This window comes from Strigops habroptila, chromosome 5 (genome assembly GCF_004027225.2).
Source record: "Strigops habroptila isolate Jane chromosome 5, bStrHab1.2.pri, whole genome shotgun sequence".
Classification (NCBI taxonomy): domain Eukaryota; kingdom Metazoa; phylum Chordata; class Aves; order Psittaciformes; family Psittacidae; genus Strigops; species Strigops habroptila.
In genome coordinates, this window is record NC_044281.2 from 34880470 (window position 1) to 34906989 (window position 26520).

A 26520-nucleotide genomic window follows, 5' to 3' on the forward strand; every position below is an offset into this window, starting at 1 on the left:
CTCCCTTAGGGCCAAACTGCTAGAGTAAATGGGGTTACTCCAAGGATTAATTGCTCCCTTTTGGTTCTCACTACTTCCAGAAATTTTCAGTAATAATATCTAAGGGGCTATCATTTGGAGATCAGTAGCATCGTTTTAAAATCTTTGAGAGATTTGTAAGTTGGGCTGTTGTAACTGCTCTTAGGCTAAAACTTGGTACAGAAATTCCCAGCCCATGATGGAGCTGAAGCAGTATCCCCTCTTTAAACTGTTCTGATGTCAAAAGAAGAAAAGCATTATTTAAGTAGGAATAGTTATTATAATCTATCTACTCATAATTAAGACACCAGAGGAGAGACGCGCATGGTCAAATTGGTCCAGGTGTGCATTGCTCAGAAATGAGGAATAGCACCATTTCACATACTCTGGCGCCAAACATTTGTCACTTAAATTTGGAGAATTTCCATGCACTAATACATATTATAAGCAAGATTTCTGGGCAATTGAGGGGTTTGTTTATTTGTCAGGATTTTGGAGCAGAAGTTCCTTTCTTTTGGGATGCATTTAAAGCAATGTAACTTTACTTACTTATGATACTATCTAAATTCTTTGCACATATAGACTGCTACACAATCAGAGGTAGTCAGGCCAACAGGGTCTCCTCCCAGCTCTGCCCCTGGCCTGCCACGAGTTCCTTGCCATCTCTGAGCCCTGTTTTCAAGCAGCTATGCTTCCTGTTGGCTCTTCCCACCCCTTTGCTCAGGAGACCCTCAACACGGAGACGGACTGAGCATGGCCAGGTACAACATCCACCCCTGAGCACTGCCTGGGGAACACTCCATTTTGTCTGGAAAGCACAGCTCAGATGCTTGCTCCTCTCCTCTCTGCCTTCTTAAGTTAGCTGCGGTGGGGTTTCTGGTGAACTGCCAAGTACAGCAGGCACAGACATAAGGGAGAAATCCTGACCCAAAAGAGGCAAAGGCAGTTTCCCACCATCTTCAAGATGGCCAAGATTTTACTTTTAACATCCTAATAAAAGCTTGGAAAAACACTAAGCCACCCTACAGATTATTTGTTTCTGTATGCATTGCTGAACATATTGCAGAACAGACATTATTCCCAGGAGCACTAAAGTCCAGTATTTCCTCTGCTTCTCACAATCCATTCTTTTATCCCATTGCTAAAATCAGCTCCAGGATGTTATAGCAAGACATTGTTCAAAACAGCTATCACCACAATTCAGACAAACTCAGTCCTAGACAAAATATCTCAGGCCAACATATCAGCCAAAATATCACAGGCACCGTTGAGCCTCCCAGCATACTGCTCTCTATAAAACTGCATAACTCTTCTTACTCATGCCCCACATACCAGTTGTGTGCTCACAAAAATGGTCCTTTCCAGATCCACAAATAGTCAGACACTCCTTTCTGTACAGTCATGCCAAGAATGCAACCATGCCACACCAATATGGGTATACACAGGCAAATAATACTAGATAGACTTGGAGGCTTTGATCTCAGGTACAGAGGGGGTGGGCACTTTGAGGTAAAAGTGAGAGGATGAGCACTCACCAGCTGGGCAGAGATCAGAGGGCTCATAGGAGATGGGCAGCAGGGAGGAAAGGCACCCGCAGAAGGCAGTTGCAGAGGGTGGAGATAGCTGGAGCTAGCATTTTTACGTCTGGCTTTAATGAACCAGACCAGGTTCTTTCAGCACATGTGTAGTCCCTAGTAATAAAGCAAATCAGACATTTCTTTTGAATTTGCAATTCTTGTTCCAATTCATTTACGTAAGTTTTGTTGGGTATTTTGCCTACACTAAAAGTTGCAGAAGAGTGTGCCTGAAATTTCTAGCAAACCTAGAAGTGCCTAACAATCATCTGGGCTGCAACTGCACATTACATATACCAACTACCACATCATTATCATTTGACACTTTTATAATATGTCAGCTTCCCTTCTAAAAATAAATCGCTATTATTAGCAATTTTATGTAAGTAACAGCATGCCAGGGATTTCTCATAGGTCCCATCCCTGAAGAATCCCCAGATTCATCAAGGCAATCAAATCTCATCTGCGCAGTCTTCCAGTGATTACTCTTTCATTCACTTCTTCAGCAGTCTGGAGTTTGGTCTTGCTCCTGTTGAACCAAATTCAGCCTTCCTGGTGAACTGCAGCATGCAGAGCAGATTAAGGGCTCCAGTCCTCACTGAGCAAGAAATTTTTAAGCATGTCTTACCTGTAAGTGTATGTGTTGCTTCAGAAATCAATGACATCACCTAAATGTACAGTCAAGCAGGTTGTTAAAACAACTCTCTGTACAGCTGGTGCCATAAACTGGGAAAACTCCCTGGCACAGCTTTGGAGCTGCTCTAGAATAACTCACGAGTAATGTACATTGGCACTGAAACTTGTCAGTCAGAAAAAGCATAAACAAGAAGAGCAATAGCAGCTAGAGGGACACTGCTTTTCAAAACACACTGAATGGCTGTTGGGAGGCAAGACCTGAGCTTTGGTTTAGGTTTAAAACTGAACTTGGGAAGGAAGGTGGCTGCTCAGAGACCCAGCTGTGTCACAGAGGGTATGTGAAGAAGCTGGCCTACCTAAATGACTTTCAGGGGATGGTAAAAATTGTAGTTAAGATGAACCAAGTTTTATTAAAGGTTTGCTTTTACTAAATCTTTGTTCCTGCTGTTAAACTGGATTTAAAGCAGTGTGGTAACTTTATTCCACTAGTAACAAATCCCAGCCCAAGAGAACAGCATGTATCCAAATGCAGTTGGATCTGGCAGGTAGGAACGTCTGGCTGCAGAGTAAGGAACTATTAAGGAACAGTATGGCCCTTCCTCGCAGAAGGTGAGGCTTGGGGCCAGACTCTCGCAGATAAAACCAGGACAGTCAGCACCTGCAGCTGCCATTGAAGTTAATGGGAATTGCTGGTACTCAGCACCACAGAGGCTTTGTCTCTAGGAGAGAAATTTATGATTTATCAGAAGCTCATTGATTACAGCAGGAGTCTGCCACAAACTGTGGGAAAAGACACACCCTTGAAAGGAACCTAAGTTCTCAGTCCTCCCCTTGGAGTACATATATACCTAAGGGCTTCCCTGTATAAGATGATGTACGAACAGCAGCCACACATCTGAGAAGTTGGTGTCTCGGTACACCCCCAGCATTCCCACCAGGAAAACCTCTCCAGACAGTTGCAGATTAAACCCAGGCTATGCGTAAGGAGAACATTGTTCTGACAGGTCCAGGCCTTCCTGACAGCAGGCTGGGATTTCTGGCTAGAAGAACATAGGCTTGTTGAAAAGCATGCTAAATGCAATTACCTTCAGGAGGCAATAAAGCCATACACATACGTCAGGAAAGCCATACACAAAGCATTTCCAGACCAGAATCAGAGAATGAAAGCATGAAGTTCCTCAGTACAAGGTCTAACTCTCTTTCATATCTGCAGGCTTCAGAGGTGCTGACAGGTAAAGAGCATGGGTATCTATAACGTCCCTTCTCAGCAATGTTTATCCTATCACTCTGTCATTGCTCCTCTGCTAAACAGCCAGAAAGTCATGGAGAAATATTTCTTTCCCATTTCATCTGCACATGCTCTCCAGAGATTGAATAGTAAAGAAAGCAGAAAGGAAAATATAACCACTTTCAGAGGCCTGTCTCTGTGACAGAAGTTCCAATTTCTTCATGAAAAGCAATGTCATGCCTGCTTCCACTCAGAGACATCTCTGCTGAGATGCCTACTCAAAGATGCACGAATCCTTTGGGAAAAGGGCCTGGTTGCCCTCTCATTTTCCCTGCAGTCTGTATTTGCATTCTTCTGTTTGCTGGCTAGGATAATGTCATGCCACAGGTTTCTTAACAAAAGAAACATCATTGCTAGTAGCGTAGAGCAGATCTTCAGTGCCTGTAAATGGACAGCGCTCAGCTGAATTTCTTGGATTGCCAGTTACTTACACAACCCAAAGATCCTGCATAACTTCCAAGCCACTGCTTTGCATATTATGCACTCTCTTCCTCAATGAGATTAGGTGTCATGATTTAGAGAACAGAGTGAGTAAGAATTGATATGGTTTTAAACTGGACATCTTTGCTTCCAATGTATAAAAAATATTTTTTTAATTTGTGGCTTGGACACTTGTTCTCAAGTAAACGGCCTAACAGAAACTAAAGACTTCACTGATCTGAAATTGTTGGCAGCTGGTATTTAAAAAACTCTTCAGAGGGCACCTGACAAATTAATTCATCTTTGAAGAAAACTTCTTTTTGGGGGGAGTCAGAGAATGTTATTCAAGTAGTTGATAGAACAGACGTGTTCAGGATTTTCCCAGGAAATATGTGAAAATTCACCAAATAGCTCCAGAAGCAGCAGACTGCTGCAGCCAGGTTCCCTATTCATCTTTGCCCAAAGGCTGGATTCCTTGGTATGAAGAAGGCACAAGCCATGGCTGATATTGCCCTGTACCTGAGACTCTCACAACATCTCTCTTCCAAGTGCTTTTCTCCACAGCCTCTCCTCTCCTGGGCTTATCTCCATTTTCTTCCCTACCTTCACGTATGCATTGAATTTGGCCAAAAAAGTATTTCCAACCACCTGTCATATTTGGATTAAACTTGTTGGGATATCCAAAGCTTCATAGCAGGAAGGGCACACTTGCACTGGAGGCCAGATTTTAGTGGCATGATGAAAACTCCCCCAACTGTTCAGCACCTGCATGGCTGTAAGCCTGAAGAAGAGCTTCGTCACACCTCCACAGTACCAGGTGCTCCAAGGTGGGAACCCACAGTAAGGAGCACAGTGCTGGAAAATCCTGTGCTCTAGAGACCGCCTCAGCCCCAGCCCAGTGCTCCAGAGCAGCTGTATACTCCAGGGCAGCTACTCCAAGCAGTAGAGTAGGAACAACCATCCCCTGCAAACAAAGGCCCACTTCTTACAGCAGCAACAGGCTGAAGCGAAGCACAGGGCACTTTCATATGGACAAAGGTAGGGATGGCATTCCCATTCTTCCTTTTAATGCCAATATGCAAAACCCAGCTACCTATGAGAAGATTAGACCTTATCCAACAGGCGACTTACCTCCTCTTGACAGCTAAGCTTCCATGGTACAGGCAGCACATTAAATGAGATTTCAATGTGGGCAAGCAGGAGGCCAGACACAAGTTTAGAAGTAAGGGAGTTTATTTCTTACTGACCAGCTTGATAGCAGAAGTGCCATGGTCATTCTTTCTAATTTCAGGGACCTTTTAAATAAAGTTCCACTCCAGAAGCCAAGCATGAAAGGAGAGGAATGAAAACTCTTTGATAGATAAGATATTACAAGAGACTGTCAGAATCTTGGTAGGAGAATGAAGTAACGCTCTGGATACTGTCATTGAAAACAATAATGAAAGAGTACACCATTTTCTTAACTGAAGTACTATCAAATCTATGTTACTGCCACACAACATATTTTTCCTCCAAAGGTGCCAATTTCAAGCTATGACTATTGATCTCTATCTAACACTCAAAATTAACTGCGCTACTAAGGAAAAGTGGCACCAAATCGTTTGAGAACATCAAACAGTAAAAAGCCAATGGGGTCAAATCAAGGTCAGATTTTGATGAGTAAGGTGTCAGAAATTTAATCCATTTTGTCTAAGATAATGTATAGAGCCAGTATTGGGGGTTTTTTTTCCCTTTCTTTTCTGTAATTTTTTTTAAGCCAGCTTCTCTCAAAAATATCACAAAACCAGACCTCAACTTTTTTTATGAACTTTTTTCCATGACTGGAGAAAGAAAAGATTAAATGGACTGAAACACAGATGGCAATTATGTCTCTGTTTATTTCCTAATGAGTCACAAGATTATTTTTTGCCTTCTGCCACATCATTTCAGAATACAAGAAAACCTTACCTTGAAGGAGACTTGTGGAGACAAAATAACACTGTTAAAAGTCCCAGTCCAACAAGATACATATAGCATTTAAAAAAAAACAAACCCAAACCTTTAATCACAAGTGAAGTCTCATTCACCTAAACTCACATTCAGAAATGATGGGTAAATCTGTTCCACTAGCTGAGGAATATGGTGGCTATCAAATTCGATAGTGGTCTCATGACAAAATATTCAACAGTTCTCATAGTGACACGTTGCATTTACATCTCAGCATTTAGAGAAAATTAAGTCCAGAAATATGGCTAGAAAAGGCTCCCCCTCTGCCTTCCCACCAGAGCCTGTGATGCCCGTGCACTCTAACCACCTCCCATTTGAGTCCACACACCCCCTGCCTGCCCAGGATACCCTGCAGCCTCAGAGACTAGACTGAACTCGCATCCAAACTGAAACCCGCAGCCAGGAAGCCTGGCTGCTTCCCACACTAGAGGCAGTTCAACTACGAGCACAGTGACCCAGCGCTGGCTGGGCTCTCAAACTTGGCTGTGGCCACTTTCTTTTAAAACTCAGGATGAGTAACTGATTTGATAGTGGCAACACTGTCTGCTTCTCATATCACAGTCTCGTAATTAGCATGCTCTTGAAAGGAAGCAGAAGATACGTATTCATCAGTTCAAACCCATGTCTCTCACCTCCTCAGAAAGTGCCTTAACCACAGGGCTTTGGATAGGGGACTCCTCTCTTATCCTACTGAAATCATGCAACAAAAATTCAGGCTTAAAACCTAAGAGAGCTGAATCTTCAGCCCAGTGATTAGGACACATGGCTGAAAGAGATGAATCCTTTATCTGATGACTTTTCATATGTTTTAGGCAGTAACTGGGGGAGGATAATATGAATTTGGATCTTGTCAGGAAGAGTCTGAGTGTGACCTCCCACCTCCTACCAGAACACAAAATATGCAAAAGAGGATCCATTTTAAAGGGAGAGCAAGACACACGCTCCTCTCTAAAACAGTGCTACCTCCCTGCTGGAACACACTTGCTTTCCACGGTAGTAGGTAAAAAGATCCCTATTCAGGTGATGGCTGGTGCTTCAGAAACACCCATATCCTCAAGGTATTTCTGTTTCCTGGGTCTAGGGTTTCCCCCTTCAGCATCTGGGGATTCCTGCAGGAATAAGGGAGCCTCAGGCTCATCTGTCCCAAGGCTCTTTAAAGGCACGTACAACTGATGTGGCAAAGATAGGGCACAGTTAGGTTGAATAATTTGTTACCTAAAAATGCTTCTGACAGATGGCAAGGCTGTTCTGGAATACTGTGAACATAACAGATTTTGGGACAGGGTGCTGAAGAGAACTGATTTTAGTGAAAAGTTGGATTTTTATCAAAATGACCTTTTCACTCCAAATGCCTGCTTTGCATAGAAAATTGCAAAGAAATTTCCCAAATTCAATAAGAAATTGTTCATCCCAGCAGTTTACTGGAGTTACAGCTTGGATGTCATTTTGCTTCATAGACAATTTGCTGCCACTGAACTCCACGTCCAACATGCATCATTGCCAGATGTTCCCATGATGTATCACAACAGCACAGGACAACAGAAAACCCTCACTCACATTTAAAAGAGCCCTGAGTTTAAGGAAGAGAATGGGTCATTTGCCTAGAAGACCTCCAAGTTCCTTAATTTGACGTGGAAAACAGTTGCTTTTACCTTGTTCACTCCACCCCACCCTCCCTCAAAACCCCACAAGAAATAAAATATTCCAAATCCATTCTAATTACCAAGACATTTTCAGGCTACATTCCTAAAGAAATGAGGCTTAGTTGTTGGCACTATGTGTCCATTTATCTGCCCAAAGATCAGTTCTGCATCCCTTCCCTTCCTTTCTCCTCAATGCCTTTAGAAACTACCCGACAGACAGAGAAGGGGAAGGAACTGTGAGTGCTGGGTGGGAAGAGTAGATATAAAAATCTTTGGTTCTGTTTTGATATTTTGCAACAAAGTACAGATCTACATGGCAGATCAGCAAGTCTCTGAGATTTGAGAGGAAACACTGCCAAAAGATGGTGTTTCTTTTCCTTTAAAAAAGAAGTTGAAACAGTTTATTACTAGGTGTTGTATCGCATCTGAAACTTTCAGTTTCAGTACTTACTTGTGTGACGTATATACCAAGTGGAGAAGGATCTTACTAAAACCTTCCAGGATGAAAACCTTCATGCTAGCCAGTCTAGACATTTTCTAGCAAATACAAAAGTGGGATTAGATGGTGCTGCTATTCTGACTCAAATGAACAGGACAATTAATTGAAAGAAAAACAACCTCTTGAACAAAATCAAGCAAACATTAGCTAAACCCAAGCTTAGTTTGAGATGGTGAAATGCTACAATACAGATTATTGAGGTAAATCCATTAAAATTCCAAGAATTTTTAAAAGCATGTTTAAAGCATGTATTATAGTATATAGTCTTGTGATTATGTTGAAACTTTTTTTAAGTTTTAAGTAAGAACCTAATTTAGCTTTCTAAATTAGGGTGGAAACCAGTCCATTGGCTTCTCCATGGTACTTAGCTTTCTGTATATCTATCTAATAAGCTAAGAGCTTACTTAATTTTTAGTGTCTACTTAGTCCCTTAGCTTACTTTGGGCTCCTTTTCTAAAACGTTTTACTGGAGTGAGATGAAAATCACTGATTTCTGACACCATCGCATAGCTAAGAAGAAGAACCATAGGACATGTGGCACAGCCTTAGGGAGATACATCTGTCTGCCCAAGAAAAGGTTGTTTTGTTTCTTTTTTTTTTTTTAATGGGCTTTTAATATATATTTATTTTTTCCCAATTCCTGGTAATTCTCCTCGCTTAGTTTCTACATACATATTCCACAGAAGAGGTAAAGGTTACCGGTGTATTAATACTACTCCTGTACAATGCTCTATGTTTTCAATTAGGCTTACTCCCACAATGATTTCCATATCTAGCCACTTACTCTTCTTACTTCTTGATAAGTGATGGCCCCTATCAGGAAGTCGGGGGTGAGTCTGTTACTGCTTTGAGTAAACAGCTTAAAGGTCATTTGAGATGTTGGCTTTGACACTGTGGGTTCAATAGCCACCCACCATAGCTGTAACCAGTAAGCTGAGATTAACCTCAAGGAAAGGCCTTTCAGTGGGTCCTGTCATCTCTTCAACAGAACAACTCACCAGTGGGCACTTAATGGTGGAATGAGGAAAATCCTATGAAATTCCCCTCACAGACACCTGACAGAGGCATTTCATCTGACATGAGGATCTAAGTGCTAAGAACTGTGTTCGCACGGGTGCCATAGTTCTCCTAGCTAGTGCTCAAGGACCATTTAATGAGATTTTCCACAGCAGAAATGAAAGCAGCAGAAGACATTCCAACTACATGTACACAACTGACTTTTGCAGGCATGGCTATGTAAACTAGACTGTGAAGGGGTAAGACCCACAGCTAACATTGGACCCCCACTTTGGGTGTCCACCAGCATAGCTGTTACACACAGAACACCACCACCCAACTTAGACTTCTGCAAGTATTGTTTCTTTCCTTCTGCTCCCACAAGATTAATTAGTAGGAGGCATAGCTTTGCCAAAATAGATGCATCCATTGCTGGAGCCTGTTGCCAGTACACACCATCAGTGTGCTTCCATAAGTAAAAGGTCATTATACTACTGACATGCCTGGCCACCTTCTCCCACATGCCTCTTCATCATGAAAGCAGGAAGACAGACAGGTTCAAAGATTCTATCATCCTGCAAAAGGGGAAGAGCTGCATGACTAGATCTAAGATCCAGAGCAAAGGCCAAAGCGCCCACAGGGCTGATACAGCAAATATGCCTTGCATTGACCCCTCTACAGATTGAGCTGTGTGTATTCCATGAGGGGGACCACTGCCCAAGATAGAATCCAAAGTACATTACAAAATGACCACTAAAGACCTTTCAGAGAACTTTACACAAACAAAGGACATTTTCTTCTGAAAATTAGGTACTTCAGGGTCCTAGGCTCTTGTTTCAGGCATCTGAAGATGATCAAAGAGGGTGGAAGAGATGACTCTCACTGAAGTGGCATGTAAAAAGTTACTGTGGATTCAGGCCCGCAAGACTCTATTCTGATACTGCCTCGTGCCTCATCTCTCTTCCCTCGCACCAGTGTGCCACTAAGTGTAACAACTTAATGGCAAGGCATCTCACTCTTCACCCTCCCCAGCCTGAACACAGTACCTCCAGTAACTGAGGCACTGTTGGGTCTTGCAGTGTCAGATCATACACCCTGCTGGAAGACACTGTCTGTATCTACTTTACAAAAATGGATAAGGCATGGCACAACCCAACCCTCCTTGTTCAGCTAGAGAGATAGGTCTGAGTGTCGTCTATACAACAGTGGTGACTGTTGGTAAAAAAGAGATTTACCCAAGTGAGGGGACAGGTTGTGCTGATAAACTATCTCCACTTTCCAGTTAAGAGAGGTACATGCTAGTACATATGTTCTTAAATATCTACACAAAGTGCAGCTTGTGTCTTTTGTCTTTGTCTCTTTGCTGCGTAGGTAACAAAAATTAAAAAAAACAGGCCACTGAAGAACAGCTAAGGGAAGACAGCAAAAATATGCATATACTTCAGAGATGCTGCTGTCTTCTCAGAGCCAGACACCCAGGCCCTTTGCTTCAAGATACACACATGGCAGTAGCTACCAGAACATCCTGATCTTCCTTTCCACCACAATTTGTGGTATCCAGCTATATCTATTGTGACCTCAGGCATTTCTCTCAGATACTCATTCAGAGTGGCATTATCATGGAGGTGCTAATAGATAAAAACCACTTGAGACCACATCCCATTGCTTTTTCCTTCCCTCCCTCCACTCCACAGCAAACAGAGCTCAAGGCTTCAGAGACCTCCGCAAACGCAGTCAAGCCCAACTTCCACACAGCCCTATATGGTATTGTATAGGCACAGTCATAGCTATTTTCTCCAGACACGGGGCTTCATTTTCCAGTACATATTTTTCACTTTGCGCTAAACAGACAACAGAGTGCGAAAACTCCCTTTTTTGGGTTTGACATTATCGTACATACAAGAAAACCATCTGCAGTTTTCAGCTTCAGCTTTTGCTCCAAGTTGGGATCTTTCAGTTACTTTCCCCAATACATTTTCCAGCCCAGACACTAATTCAGTCTACTCCCTGCTCCAGCTGCTCTCCTGTTCTGTAAGTAACATCTGCTTTCTAGCATGGTGCAGGAGTCACTAAATAGCACCTGGGCAGAGTGCTTATAATCCCAGGATGCCATATTAAAAAGCAGGCTCCTAGAATCCAGTACTTACCCAAAAATGACAAGCGCATGACAGCTGCACAGCCCCAGCACTGCGCACTCCTGAAGAGTAGAACAGCACAGGTGGGGCTTTGCTGCAGTCCGATATCACAACCTGTCGTATCTTTCTAGTTAAAGGAATCTGGGTAAAGAAAACACAAGCTGTATTTAAGCAATAATACCTTCTGGGAATGTCTAGCAACAAGTGTTCTGAGGAAGGAGATGTGCCTCTGGCCCTTACCCTCACCAGTCTACAACTCCCAGGCTGACTAAGTTAAAATAGCTGGCTTGAAAGTCGTAATTGCTATTCTCAGCAGTACAATCCTTTTTTTTTTTTTTTTAATGTACTTTTTAACATGCTGCAAAGTTAAACATGGCTTGCATGTTACCATGGATATAATTTCATGTTTATAAGACTGGTCTTTCCTGGCAGTGAAATGCCTGCATGGGAACAAACAGCAAAGCAGAATTTTGTTTGGCATTTGCTCCGTTTATGGTAACAGCTAAATACTTTTTCTATTAACAAGGTTTTGATTTTACTGGAGCTTCTCTAGGAAGAGAGTTACTCTCATTGCCATTAACACATTACAACTCATCCTCCAGTTTGTGTGAGCAGAGCCCTGAACTCAGTGGCACTATTCATGAAATCAGGGCCACAGGATCAAGTCCCAGCATGTTTACGTATCTTCCATGGCTGATATTAGACAGCATACAGTACACGAAAACATGCTACATCTCTGCCTGATGAAGAGTCTACTCCAAACCCAGAGTGCAGGGGCTGAGCTAGAACTAACTTTTATTTAGAGTAAAACCATGATAAATTCTGACTAACCTCAGGCAGTGAAGTTAGGTTTTCATTTGAGGAGAGGTGCAGTTTTATTCCACAGGGTCCCAAGAAAAATCTCCTAAATTGAATTGCTAAATTCATTCATATCAATTTGAAATCAGCTACATTTAAGCAGAAAGGCTAACGGAATAAGAATAAAATCCAGACTGGCAGGAAGGTGTTACAAGTTTAGAACACCTAGTCTAAATGCCTCTGTCACATCCACACCTACTTATCCATGCCCACATCTATCTACAAAACTGTACATCCACTCCTAGCCCTACTGAATAACTTCTGTGGCAGAAGTCTTCAGTAGGACAACATTTCATCCCTCAGTGAATAAGCCCAGGAACAGCACTTGACTGCTCGTTGGTAATGTGTAGGATTGCAACAACTCAGCTGCTATTGCTAGAAGTTCTGAAAATAAGATGTAATTGCGCAGACTAACCTGGGGATTACAGCACATCATGCCCCTCCAAATCATGCAACCAGAGTGTTTACCTGTGTCTGCGTGTCACTGTCATGAAAAGTTCTATGTGTCTATTTTGGTATCAGAGATATGTATCAGTCAAACTTGACTTCAGCTTTTGAAGTGGGTGGAGAGCAACACCACCCCTTTCCTGTGCTGAAGTCTGCAGCAAAATTGCATTTTACTCACAAACATATCTGTAGTTCTGTTGTGTTCTGACTTTTTAGAAAAATAATCTCATTGGACAGACACCACCAGCAAGTTTCTCCACTCTGTGGAGTGTCTTCACAGCCCTCCCACATAGTGAAAATGACTCAGACAAAACTACTAAATTTAGGGCATTGGTATTCTATGTGTTACGCTGGTGTTCATACAAGTAATGCCTTAAACAGTAAATTTCTGAATTAAACATTCAGGCATCTCTTCTGTGCTGCATCTGCCACTGAAGCAGAACGGCAATGAAGGTGGGCTGAGGAGGAGGTTATTTGGATCGTGATTCGGGTTGTGTTTTGGCTAGAGCTAAATGTGAATTTGAATGAGGTTTTCATATACTTTTAGAGATATCTATTGACCCGATATCATGATGTTTGATCTCAAGTGATGAGATCGTGCAAGATTAGCTGCCCTTGGGAGATTCCCTTCATCTCAGGCAAGAGACTGCAGGCTTTGACTCACAAATGGGGATGATTTCTCTCAGGATGACTAGACCAATTCCCATCTCTCAGCATCTAACTCACCCATCTCTCTGAGGTTCCCCTCCTGCAAGGATGGCTCATGAAGCAGCTGCTGAATTGCTGGTTGCAATTCCATGCAATCAATTAAATTGGTACTTCTGTAATTCAATATAAAACTACATAGAGTTGTTGCAATTTTATAATTAGCAAATCACCCCGTGCTTCACAAGCAACCGCCATCCCTGCAGCAAGGGCAAGGCGCTCTGTAAGACAGCACTGGTGGCCTTTGTCTATCTGGACTTCTGCAAAGCTTTTGACAGAGTGTCCCACACATCCTTCTCTCTAAACTGGAGAGATATGGATTTGATGGGTGGACTGTTTGGTGGATGAGGAATTGGCTGGATGGTCACATCCAGAGGGTAGTGGTCAATGGCTCAGTGTCGGGATGGACATCAGCGACAAGTGGCGTCCCTTGGAAGTCCATATTGGGACCAGTACTGTTTAATACCTTCATCAATGACATAGTGGGATTGAATGTGCTGTCAGCAAGTTTGCAGATGACATGACGCTGAGTGGTGCGGTTGACACACCCAAGAGATGGGAAGCTATGCAGAGGGACTTGGACAGGCTCAAGAGGTCCATTGAGGCCAAGTGCAGGGTCCTGTGCCTGGATCAGGGCAACCCCCAGTATCAATACAGGCTGGGAGATGATGGGATTGAGAGTGCCCCAGAGGAGAAGGACTTGGGGGTACTGGTGAATGAAAGATTGGATGTGAACTGGCAATGTGCACTTGCGGCCTAAAAGGCAAATTGTATCTTGGGCTGCACCCAAAGGAGCATGATTCTGCCCCTCTACTCTGCTGTGGTGAGACCCCACCTGCACTGCTGTGTCCAGCTCTGGAGTCCTCAGTACAGGAAAGATATGGACCTGCTGGAGAGGGTCCAGAGAAGGGCCACAAAAATGATCAGAGCACCTCTCTTATGAGGAAAGGCTGAGTTGGGGTTGTTCAGCCTGGAGAAGACTTCAGGAGACCTTATTGTGGCCTGTCAGTTTCTAAAAGTGGCCTATAAGAAAGATAAGGAAAGACTTTTAGCAGGTCCTGTTGTGATAGGACGAGGGGTGATGGTTTTAAACTAAAGAGGGGAGACTCAGGCTGGATGTGAGGAAAAAATTCTTTACAATGAGGGTGGTAAAATACTGGAGCAGTATTTTACTGCAATATTACTGCCCAGAGAGGTGGTAGATGCACCATCCCTGGAGACATTCAAGGCCAGGCTGGATGCAGTTCTGGGCAACCTCATCTAGTTGAAGATGTCCCTGCTTATTGCAGGGGGTTTGGACTAGATGACCTTGAAAGTCCCTTCCAATCCAAACTATTCTATGGTTCTATGATTCTGTGATTAAAGGCAAGAAGTTTTACAGCTATCACGCACAAGCCAGGGCTTTGCAGAGACATGGGCCGTGTGTTCACCACCCAGAAAAATGGACAGCAAGCCCCTGGCTGTGCGGGGAGCAGGAGAAGCAATGAGAGGGATGGGACAAGAAGGGGAAAGGGTGAAAGAGGAGTGCTAAAGCACCTTCTCAGTTAAGGCAGTCTTTCCTCCCTGCTTGCCTAAAATTGCCAACAAATCAGTGTGAGATCAAAGTCAGGCCAGAACCAGGCCAAGAGACCATGCTCTCCTTCAGGCTGACAACACCACCTGCTGAAGCCAGCAAGAGTTTTGTGTGGGTATCTCAGGGCAGGACACAGAAGCAATGACTCATCTATGAAATGAACTTTGCCTCCTTATCTGTTTGCCAGATGTCTCCAGAAGGGCATGGTTTTCTTAAATATTTTTTGGGGTTTTTTTAACTGCTGAATAATCTTTACAAATATAGTTCATGATATGCTACCCAATTAAAACCATGCAATTGCTAGGAGCAGTATGAGCTGTTTACACTGCACATTTCCATCCCATGCTCTTCCTTTGTTCCTCATCGTTGAAGCATAACTTTCATAAAATTAGGTTCATGCAAAAACATTTTCAGATAATCTGCTGTAGCCTCCAGAAACGCTTATGCTGGTCTGATGTGCAGCATTTCAACCTGGGAAGCTGGGCATCCTTGTCTAAAGTTCTGCAGAGCAGATAAAGAATAATTCTTTTCAGTACAACACAGAAGTCATACACCTGCCCCGAGGAAAATTTCTACAGTACAGTGTTTATCCTTGTCCTGACTTCCACCTGAGAAGCAGGGATCTTAAAAATCCCCAAAGTGTCTTAAAAATTCATGCCTAGACCCGATCTGGAGGGATTATTTAATCTCTTCCCTTGCTCTAAGGCAGAATAAATAACTTTGATTATCTTTGAAAAGTACTTGTCACCCTTGTTCTTGCAAGATTCAGTCTAGAAGATTCTACTTTCTCCCTTAAACAATCTGTACTGTGATTTTACTTGTGCAATTAGAACACTTTTCTTAGTGCTTGAGCCTTGTCTCTTTACCTTATCACCTCATTAGGATATTTATCCAGCCAGGCAACTTGAGTGGGTCAAATTACCCAGTTTTATCACCCACATTTTGACTGGGCACCTAGTCAGAGGTTATAATGAAAGATGATGCTGAAAGCCAAGATCAAGAGAGATATCAAGATCAAAAGAATATCTGTATGATACCTACTGCATACTCTTTTTTTACTTAACTAGCTGCCCTATAAACTGGAAAATTACATTAGTTTAAAAGGTAGATGTCCCATCCCTGGAAACATTCACTGTGAGGTTAGATGGGGCTCTGGACACCCAGATCTAGTTGATGTCCCTGCTCATTGCAGGGGGTTTGGACTAGATGAGCTTTAAAGTTCCGTTCCAACCCAAACTATTCTATGATTCTATGCACTAAGTCCTCCTTAGTAAGACTCAGCTAAAATAACTTCATAATAACTTCTACCTTGTGAAACAGAGTTGCCTCAGTATATCCCAAGACGATGATACATTGAGGGGTTTTGCTATATTGCCTTTCCATGCAACACCCAGATAAAGTGTCCATTGCCACTGAGGCTTGGCTACTAAGTGCTTCAAAGAATCACTCAAAACATCTTTCCAGTCCTCCCAGAGCGGTGGCTTAAACTACACTCACCTGTCAAAGAGATTCTGTTCTTTTTCTAACTTGACCCAGACAAGTCTGTCCCTCCTTTTTTCCACACCTTCAGAACAAGCATAGATAATGCTTCTCCATTTCTCCAAGCCTGTCATTCCATAGTGAGCTGTACAAATACCACAGCCCTGTGACTTATCCCAGCAAATTTCTAATGTGCCTGTAAGTATATAATTTAATTCTATGCTACAACATCAGGTCCTTTCCATTTTTCCCACGTTTGTATTGACATTTTCCCACTTTACCTTCCAAAGGTGTTTCTGTAATATTCGCTCTTTTAAACTTTCCAAATTTTTTCTTCTGTGTTTCTTAATTTTTACTTACCTAGGTAACTTTTGCATTGGCCTCTTTCAAGCTGAACGTGAAGCCCTCTTTTCACTAGGCTGGTGTATGGTGCAATGTGATGGACTCCTATTTCTTCATCACCTAAGTGCCAACTCTTCCCAGCAGGCCTGCGTAAGTACATCCACTCATGTGGAAGGGAGGATGTCCTGCCAACCACACCTGAGAAATTCTTACCCTTACCTTCAAAATCTGACATTAGAAAGTGCCAAATATTTTATTTCTGCACTTTGGATGAAAAAAAAAATGTAAGTGGTTTTATATTCCTGAATTGAAATATTTCATTTCAATGAGTTGAACCAAAGCAAAATATTTTGGGTTGGCATCAGTCTGTCTCATCTGTCTAAAGCAAGACTCTCTGACCAAGCTCCTTCCCATGATCCAGCACTACTGCAGTAGATAAGAAGGGGGACTGCAACACACCCTTGGTTAGGTAATACAGAGGTGGGGATGGATGAAAGAAAAAATCAGGATGTAATGTTAACTGTCCCCAAAATACCATCTGCAGTTCAGACAGATGACTCGGACTTAATATTAAGTAACACACAGCAATCCAGCTCAACAAACTGGTTTGAAATGGATCAAACTGACTAAAAGCAAAATATTTCAGTTATAACTTCCTGGTGAGTCCTTGAATCTCAACTTCACAGAAACTTTGCATAAAAGTCACTTCAACACCAAGTATTTTTTAACAAAATATAATTAGCAACTGTGGAAATAGATCAGTCATCATGACTTGCTGCACAGGAAGATCAGAATACTGATTCATACATACTTCATATACATTGAGTTACTTCAGAAACCCAGTACTTTTACATCTTCTTCATACCATGACAGTTCGAAAGGAAGTCTTTGCTCTCCAATGGCTTGCACATGATGCGAAGTGATGCTGATCATGAGAACAACCAGAAAATTCTTTTGAGCCAATTAGATGGCACCAGTCACAATGCCATTAGTCATCCATTCCTCAATCTCAGGAGAAGGAACCAAAATTATCATTCATCTACTCCTGAAGCTGCAAAGACACAAGGGAAGTGTACTATTTCCCATTCTTATTGCAATCATCAGCACACAAAGTGACACAAGCTGCTATTTTCTGCTCTTGTTCTAGACGAACGGTGGTTACTCTCTGTGCAGGTTCCAAAAGAGAGACTTTGATCTCATTTAACTGCTTCATTCTCTTTCTGTTCTTGCCTGATCAATATGTGACCAAGAAAGGAAACGGGACCAGAAAATGCTATACAGTAAGAATATATACAGCCTGATGCCATTAGACTCTGCAGCTTGTAAAGTGACCACAATATGACTGCTGGTTAGCAATGACAGTGACAGAGGAGAGAGAAGTGGTAATCAATGGGTGGAAAAGTGCACACACAAGAAAAATCTCCCAAAAAAGTTGATAGTGAAGCATCAGGAGAGGTTAACTGCAGAGGGTTCAAAGTGGAGGACTTTAAGAACAGATCCAAGAGTAACACTGGAACAGAGAGACAAACTGCCCTGGAGTACCCGATCTAACAAATCACACATCAAAGTCTTCAGGCTGCTGAGCTCAATGAGATACATGCCACTTATCTCAGTAAACTGAGAGGCAGGTGAAGTCCAGGAGGAACAGATAGGCAGGAGATGATGACCAGACCCTATGTCTCCACAGCAGGATGATTTGGGCATTCCAGAGATGCTGGTGTAGCAATCTAGCTTGCTTCCACTCAAAGCAAAAGACCAGACTACCTAGCATGCCTGGTGAGCACAGAGACCTTTGCATATCATGTTGTCCCAGCATGAAAGGTACCCTTGAAACACTCAATAGCTACATACATCTCCAAGGCACAGGCTGGCCACCTCTTTAAGTCCCTCCAACACTTTGTCACTGGAAGACACAGGTAGTGAAAAAGAGGATGAAAAATCAGAAACATCAACCCTTCTGAGGGAGGTGTAAACAGAACAAGTTAATGGCAAAGTAATATTCTAAAGAAGCTGAGGAAATATCTGTGGCTTGGGAAGCCCAGACACCTCCAACATATCTCGGGAAACTCTGCCCAGGTTTTCATGGCAATTGCTCCTCTAGGAGCCATTTGGTTCACTGACCAATTGAAGGACTTTATGGGGTAGATCCTCAGCTAGAGCAAACAGTGCTGCTACTTTCTAGAAGCATAGTGATTTTGAGCAGGAGACAATTATGCTACAGATCTCAGAGTGGCAGGGAGGTTCCCTCAGGGGAACTACATCTGGCAGATTCACAGTGAAGGGCAATGTTATCCACAGCATGGAACTCCAGTTCAACAAACAAATTTGAAACTGACTATAAGTCATGTTAACAGATGGCACCAAATCCAAGTGGCAGAGATCACAACTACTTACATTTTGCATTTTGTCCTTTTTTTTGGTGTGTGTGTATGCTTCAGCCAGAGAGAAACAGATTATGACTCAAGATGTTAAGCTAATTAAACTATAATATACTAAAAGAAGATCTGGCTGTGTTGATAAATCTGGAGTGTGGTACAGCAGGATTCTCCTCTGTAAACACTGAGATACCTCCCCAGGATTTCTCATAATTATGAAATAATTCAGATTATCTCCAGAAGTAACTTTAGATTTGAATGCCAACACTAGAACTAAAGCATGCCTGAGACAGACAAATGAGATACTCTAAACCCATATTTATGTATGTATAAAAAGATGATGGAGAGGGACAACTGGAATAGTAATTGTGTACTGCAGTTGTTGCTAGACCTTACCTTTCTACAGACAGCTGTACTGAATCCAGCTTCATTCTCTTCAAAAGATGGTATCTAGAACTTCCTGATTTGTCTTTCACACTATGCACTAGAAATAACTTGACCACAATGGAACAAAACTCACGGCAGCCCTCTTCTTCCCAGAGAAAGAGAGATCTTCCATAAACTGTAAAGATACATTTTTAACTATGTTCCAGTGCTCATTTATAACAAATGTCTGTTTGCACCATGCTAGCAACATAAAAGGTCTCTAACTCTGAGGTGGCCCCTGCTTTGCCTGATATAGTAAAGCAACACTGATCTAAGAAGTATTGATGTGTTCCACAGGAAGGGGAACAAACTTTCAGTGCAGAGCATCTTCACACCAGTACACTTTTATCTTCCCAATAGGAGAAGCCCTTCAATAAAGAAAACTCCAGCCTCTAACTGACCTAGATACACTGCTGGCATGAGGAAACCAGGAGTGAGGTTTTTGACAGATGAACTTAGTCTGAACTCAGCCCACCTTTCATTAGACTTTAAGATATTTCCACTGTAGCTGTCTATGTACATCCTTCCAGAAGCTACAGCTGCCCTCGCACAGTCAGCAAAACAGAACCTCTATCCGTGTCCCATCATGCAAGAGATGCTCACTGAAGATGAGGCAAAGAGAAGCTTTAGGCATACACAGTATGCTCAAGCATCTGTAGCACATTGATCTGTCTGTGGGCAACAGCTGCCTTTGCAGACATGCAGCACTCCAGGCTCTTTTTATGCTAATTTGCATCTAACTACTGCTAATTGGAAATTAAACTCACACTTCCCTGGCTCTGAGCAAGAAAAGCATGCCTCTTTGGCCTAAAGTTAATGCCTAGTCTAGGCTAATCGTCCCAGCTCTCTCCATCGCCAGCAGAGACAGTATTGCTAGATGATTCACTCTTACATACCTGATGAATCACTCTGTCTACCTTCAGTGATGAGAGAGAAACAGAGCACCCATACACTTTGCTTAGACTAGATATCTAGCCTTCAGTCTGCTCAAGTAGGAGATTCCTACCTGGATGGTCTTTTCTTTTGAATGTGTCCAATGGACGAAACAAATGAAAAAGGAACTCAAACTGTGGCTTCTTAACACAATAACCATATAAAACTATCATGAAAGCAGTAATTAAAACCCACTAATATTAATGACAATAACATAAAAGGTAACTTCTGTAGAACTCAACTGCTGTTCCACATGAAACTCAAGTGTGCCACAACCTACCTGTGTGTAGATGTGTATCACACGTCAGTATGAAGGCCACTGCCCAGTCACATGTTGTACATGTTTTCAAACAGAGAAGAAAAGAAGCCATTAGCCCAAGGGTTTAGAAAAGAGATCCCTTCTGCGTGACCTTCGTACCTGCATGAAACTTTGTGTTGAGGTTAACACAAAAACCTGTAACCCTGCCCTTTTAACATAGCTTTGATTTATTTCCTTGGCTTGGATTCTGCAGTACTTATAACCCTCTGAGAGAGTCTGCTTGGGCCGAAGCTATATAGCTGAGAAAGTTGCAGGGAAGGACAAGGCTCTGTCAGTACGAAAGCAGCTATACTCTTTCCTGCTGGTTGCAAAGCTCTTGCAGGGGCATATCAGGCAGGGCAGCATTGCCTGGAAGCAGACGTAACCCAAGGGATCCACAACATTGTACAGAGGTACAAGATTTGCACGCAGTGACCTTGTGCTCCAGTGATCTTGGAGCAGCTGCCCATTTTGCAGGGGGGTTTCTGCCATGCTCATGAGAGAGGGCAGTTTGAGCTGCAGTGGAATAGGCCCAGGGACAGGATCTGAACACCCAGCTGTCTGGTATGACATGGCCCTTTATCTCCTGCAGGTGAATGGGATTTTGTGCATTTTCATTCTAAACACATAAAGCAGGTAGCTAGATGAAATATGGCACAGTCAGGCTCTGAAAAGGCTTCTTGTAGGTGTGGAGACTGGCAGAGACATACATCATTCTTCATTTAACACTTCATTGATCATTGATTTGTGGATTGTTCTCCCTCTGAAAAATTCTAACTATTCTTTTTAAATGGGAATTTTGACCAGAGTAATTGAGATGCCTTTAAACATAGATTTGGCATAGAGACTGCAATGGCAGTGAGATACCAATCTGGCTGGGCTTGTACCTACCTTGTGGCTGAAGCAGAACAGCAAATGCCTATGTCAGATACAGCTGGAAAGAAAAAGGGTTTTTATTTGAGTAAGCAGAGTCAGGCAGCCAGGCACTGACTGCTCCACTCAGGGTCCCCAGGCTTAGGAGAGCATCCCTCATCAACCAGCTTTTAAAAGATCAGTCACATTCAAGCATATGCCACCAACTGAAGTATGCTTATTATGCAAATAAGAAGGGAGCACTTGGAGAGCAATACTTACAGCAGTTTGTCCTGCACAACTCCTTATAGCATCCTATTTCCAAGGCTTACCAATTAGCCAGGCTGTCTAGACCAAGTTCTGTATGTGCTGCAGACAGATATACCACAAACCAAGAGAAGCAAGAGGACACTGTCTCTTCCCTTCAAGTATTATATAAGTACGAAAAATCAGTGTAGGAAAGATGGGATAATATTATCAAGTGTACATGACATTCGTGACTCACGCCTAGGACAAACATTGCAAACACATAAGTTGACTTTGTTTTCACTTGGTCCACATTTGACCTTGCAATGTCCATTCAAATAGTAGAACAGCTACAAAATGATCATTCGAATAACATTTTTCCATTGATAATATGCTCCCACACTTAAGTTAACCAAACTTTTAACTACCTTTTAATCTAATTTTTCATTCTGGTATAATACCAGAATGGTAGGGAAAAGAAAATATTATATATTTGATATAAACATGTATTTTAATAATTGACAGCACATGTCAAAGTCAACAAATCACAGAGCTTGGACAATGCAATATAATGCATGTTTTCATTCCATGTTATTGGTTTCTTAATTTAGCAAACAGGGGATATTTGACTGCATTTAAAAAAGGAAGTTAGCAAATCAATACTAAATTTTCTGTAGAAGGGAGAAGCATAAAATTACTCAAATTACCACTGAAGAAAATCTAAGCAAACTGGTGTCACAAATCAAGCAATTATACAGAAAGAAGAATTAAATCTCTTAAAAAAATATTGATTTATGATACTGTGTCAAGTTTGGGGCCTAAATATTTGCTATCTTGCAGCTTCTATTCCTTCAACACTTAGATTAATTTTATTCATGTCTTTCTAATAAAGGGCAACTCAGCTAAGTCCAAGTAGCAGACAGTAAGACAATAAATACTCTGTTACATTTGCCTCTCTCCTGAGAAGTAGAGAGCACATTTTATGTCAAATCATTCCACGCACAGAGAACACTGCAATAGTGGACACATACGACTTCACCACGGATTACAGGATTCTACTCATGTGTATACCCTGGAGCAGTCTAATAAATTTAAATTAAACTGCCATCAAGTAGACAGGGGCAGTGTTCTTAGTCCTGCCCTAGAGTACAGCAAGAAACATACTACTCTATGTATTGGCCTTATTACTGCACTCTTCCTGTCAAGAAGCAAGTTTTCCTAAATACCAGAAGCAGATAGAGAACTCTGAAGTTTTAAATCACTAATCCTTATGCTTTTTCAGCTGGACATCAGCAATGACCATTTCTTCAATAACGCACAGTGAAAAGGGTTGGTGTTTTCACTGCAGGACTCTAATCTGATAAGGAGCCAGGATTGAAGCCAAATCTCAGCAAAGAGAAAGAAGAAATAGTATGTCTTCCTCTTTTATTTTTTTCCTCCTTCCTCTGCACAGAGCAACGCAGAACATTACTAAACTGGCCTCTACTTTAAGTTCAGCTCACAGAAATAATTCTTGAAAGCCCATTGGTGGAGAATCTGTTTCCTTCTCCTTTCAGGTTGAAAAGGAAACTTTTTGTGAGTTTACTGTAATGGAGTGTTTGTCTGTATCAGAAACAGCCTGACCTCTCCAGCCACAAGATGAAATACCAGCAGCCCACTCTGTCACTAGTTCACTATTAGGAAATTACATGGGAGGAAAGACACAACATGAAATTCACAGGGAAAAAAAAAAAAAAAGAGAGAAGAAAGAAAGAAAAAAAAAAAAAAAGACATCAGCAGTGGTGGGAGTGAATGAACAAGCTTAATGACAAAGCCCGTAAAAAGGAAAATACCCTCTGGCCAATTGATAATAAAAGGTTATTTGAGGCAAAGGGCCAGATCCTGAGCAGTGTAAAGTGGCCCAGCTTCCCCAACCTCAGCTAAGCAACAGTGATTTATAGCAGCTGCAAAAAGCCCCAGGAGACAGAAAAACCCAGCTATAAAAATGGAATTGGGGGCCCACATTTTGAGAAGCTTCCACTCACTTTTAGCACCAGACTGAGGTACAGAGGTGACTCTGAGGGTTTGTTTCTGTGGGGGAGTTCCTGTGAAGTAAGCTAAAGTGTGAATTTACACTGCATTTACTGCTGGGTCTTTAAGTAGGCTGTAAATTCATACCCTAGCCTATTTTGCAGGGATTTCCCCAAGTAGATAAGCCCTAAATTTGCCTCCTAATCATGGAGGCAGACAAAATAAATAGATGTTTTCAAAACTGCAGACCCACACAAGAATCTCTCTATTGCTTGTAGGGGCAAGCAGGTACTGGATAGCATATATTGTTTTGTTGTCCTGCAAGTGCTTGGTGCCCTTCTTTCTTCTATTGACACCCAAAGCCCCCCTCCAATCATCTCTCAACATCCTTCCATTTCAAGAAACACCTTCGAAATCCTGGCCCTGTCCCAGCTTCATGGCAGATTTCCATATCTTGGCCCCTATTTCCTCCCTTCCCCATTCCAGTTCCACATTTGGAGGTCCATGTTCTCCTTACCTACTTTCCCCTGACCCTCTGGGGGAGCAGTAACACTGTCCTGGTGCAAAGCAGTCTCATTCTACCAGTTTCTTGCCTCTGAACCAACCTAACCATGTTCTGCCAATTCATGCCTCACCCATTCCCTAAAGCACTGGATCCTCAGGTTAACGGATGCCCTCTGAAACCTCCTTCAGAAACATAAGATTAACTCTATGCCAACAAATGCCAAGAACCTGGGCAAGATTGCTCACACTTTCTTGGCTGAAAGATGCTTTTATATGCAGCCAAATGGGAGGCCAAAGGCCTTCAGCAGGAGACAGAGGAGCAGAAATTGTGAAGGTACATAAATACCAGAGAACAGCAATTGCATCAGCAATGTGACACAAGTAGAAGAGAAGGTGGATACTCTGGAAAGATTCTTCTGTGTGAATTATTCATTGAGCGGAAATAATTTCTCTTTCTTTTTCATCTTGCCCCGTTCAGAAAGAAAACTGCATATCTGAATATGGGATATCATACAGTATTCTCCACATATGGTTCAGCACTTGCTTCCCACTCCCAAACAAGACCTTCAGACTGGGCCAGTCACATTAGAAGAAAGAGTACAAAAAGATGGGGTTTTTTTACATTCTGAAATGTGAAAATCTGAGGTTTCAGAGATGATTACGGATGTTATGTTGGTTTTACATCACTGACTTCAGCAGTGCAATCGACCATCGATTCCAAAGCCACAGCAGCAAGGAGGCTTACCTGCTCCCCTGTGGGCTGGCTCCAGACATCATATGTCCACTACAACTAGTCTCAATCTCATGCACAGCCAAGATGACACAGTATTAGTACCAGGTGGAGCTGGACAGAGAGTCACTCTTCAAGTCACAATACACATAGCAATGGCTGCACCAGGTCCCTCCTGATTGCTCATTCAAAGGCTGTGCTAGAAAGTAAAAAACACACCCTACGTGATCATGTTATGAAATGTTGTTTTATTGCACATATGCAAACTCAGGCTGAACTTCCGCTGCGAAGACAACCTTAGTTCAGACACTTCACAGTTTCTGAACGCTTGGTGACCTGAATATATGTTAATCAACCTGAATGTTATTAGCATACCCATACACTGTGTCCTGCATTTTGGATGCCCTGTACCATTTTAAAAGTACTGGTGTTTCAAATGAAGGATGGCCCCCCACAACTAGCTTTCGTCAGCCTACAGCCTCAGGCAACTCATGCAGAATCTGAGATAGACAACAAATGACTGGAGAACAGGGAGAAAATTATGAAGATATGGAAGAATAGTGTAAAAAAGAAAGCAGACAATGAGGGTCTCTGCATGAAGAGGGCTCTGAAACAAACCTGTACATACCAGTATTTCTCTCTGAGGAACAACAGGAAGACAGAGGGTGTGAAGGGAGTAACGCTGTGTTTTCATAGAGGTAAACTGTAATAGGTTTCCTTAGGTCTCAAACCTATTACAGCTATATTTTTTTACTCATATGATATATCATTTGGGATAATGTATCTATAAATGTATGAACTTTTGAAAGAATATTTTATGGTTTTAATTTTCAGGGTATAATTTCTTTTGTTGTAGCTTCCACAGGCTATAGATTTCCTGTCTAACATTTCTCTCTTGGTTTTTAAAACTCCAGAGCCAAGCTTCTCTAAGTCCTTACTGAGTCTTCCACTTACACAATAACAGGGATAACCACCAGCATATTCCCTAAAAAAGAACATCTCAGAGAATTCAGTCATCAGAAAGCACCCAGCAAGGCAAAGGAACAAGGCCCTTCACATTAATTTAACAACCTACTATGCCTTGAAATCATTGCCAATACTAATCTGTTTATGTAGCAACTAAACAAATGTATATGAGTTTCCTATGCAATAACACACTGATTAAACCTTGGAACATTTTCATCAAGATATGTCTCAAACAAAAATAAGACCTTATTAAACCTCAAAGGAAAGTCTACACAAACACACAGCATCAAAAAGCCAGGAGCATGTAAGATTTTGGACAGTTTTAGTCAAAATTCAGTGTTTTCTTGTCAATTGTTTCAGTTGCAATGTTTTCAGAAGCATAGAGAACTGTCCTTTGAGAGCCAACCGGTAAAAAGAGCATAGCTGTCCTTCTCACACTGTCACATAGTAGGGAGGCCTCTATGCCCTGCTAAATGTAAGAGATTTTAGAAAAACAAAACCAGGAAACAAACTGGGATTTGGTCAAGAGTTCATGCTGGCTGAATCACTGTGGTATGGAAACCACCAGCTCCAGAGATGGA

General features: G+C 42.1%; 1 long non-coding RNA gene across 1 annotated transcript in view; it reads right to left on the reverse strand.

Moving 5' to 3' along the window:
• Positions 1-12289: 12289 nt before the first annotated feature.
• LOC115609053 overlaps positions 12290-26520 on the reverse strand; it is a 36861-nt gene continuing 22630 nt past the window's right edge. Inside the window, exons 4-5 of the long non-coding RNA XR_003991720.1 lie at positions 18653-18656; positions 12290-12300 (exon numbers count right to left, since the gene is read on the reverse strand). This is a non-coding gene — a long non-coding RNA (uncharacterized LOC115609053). The remainder of the gene's footprint in view (positions 12301-18652; positions 18657-26520) is intronic.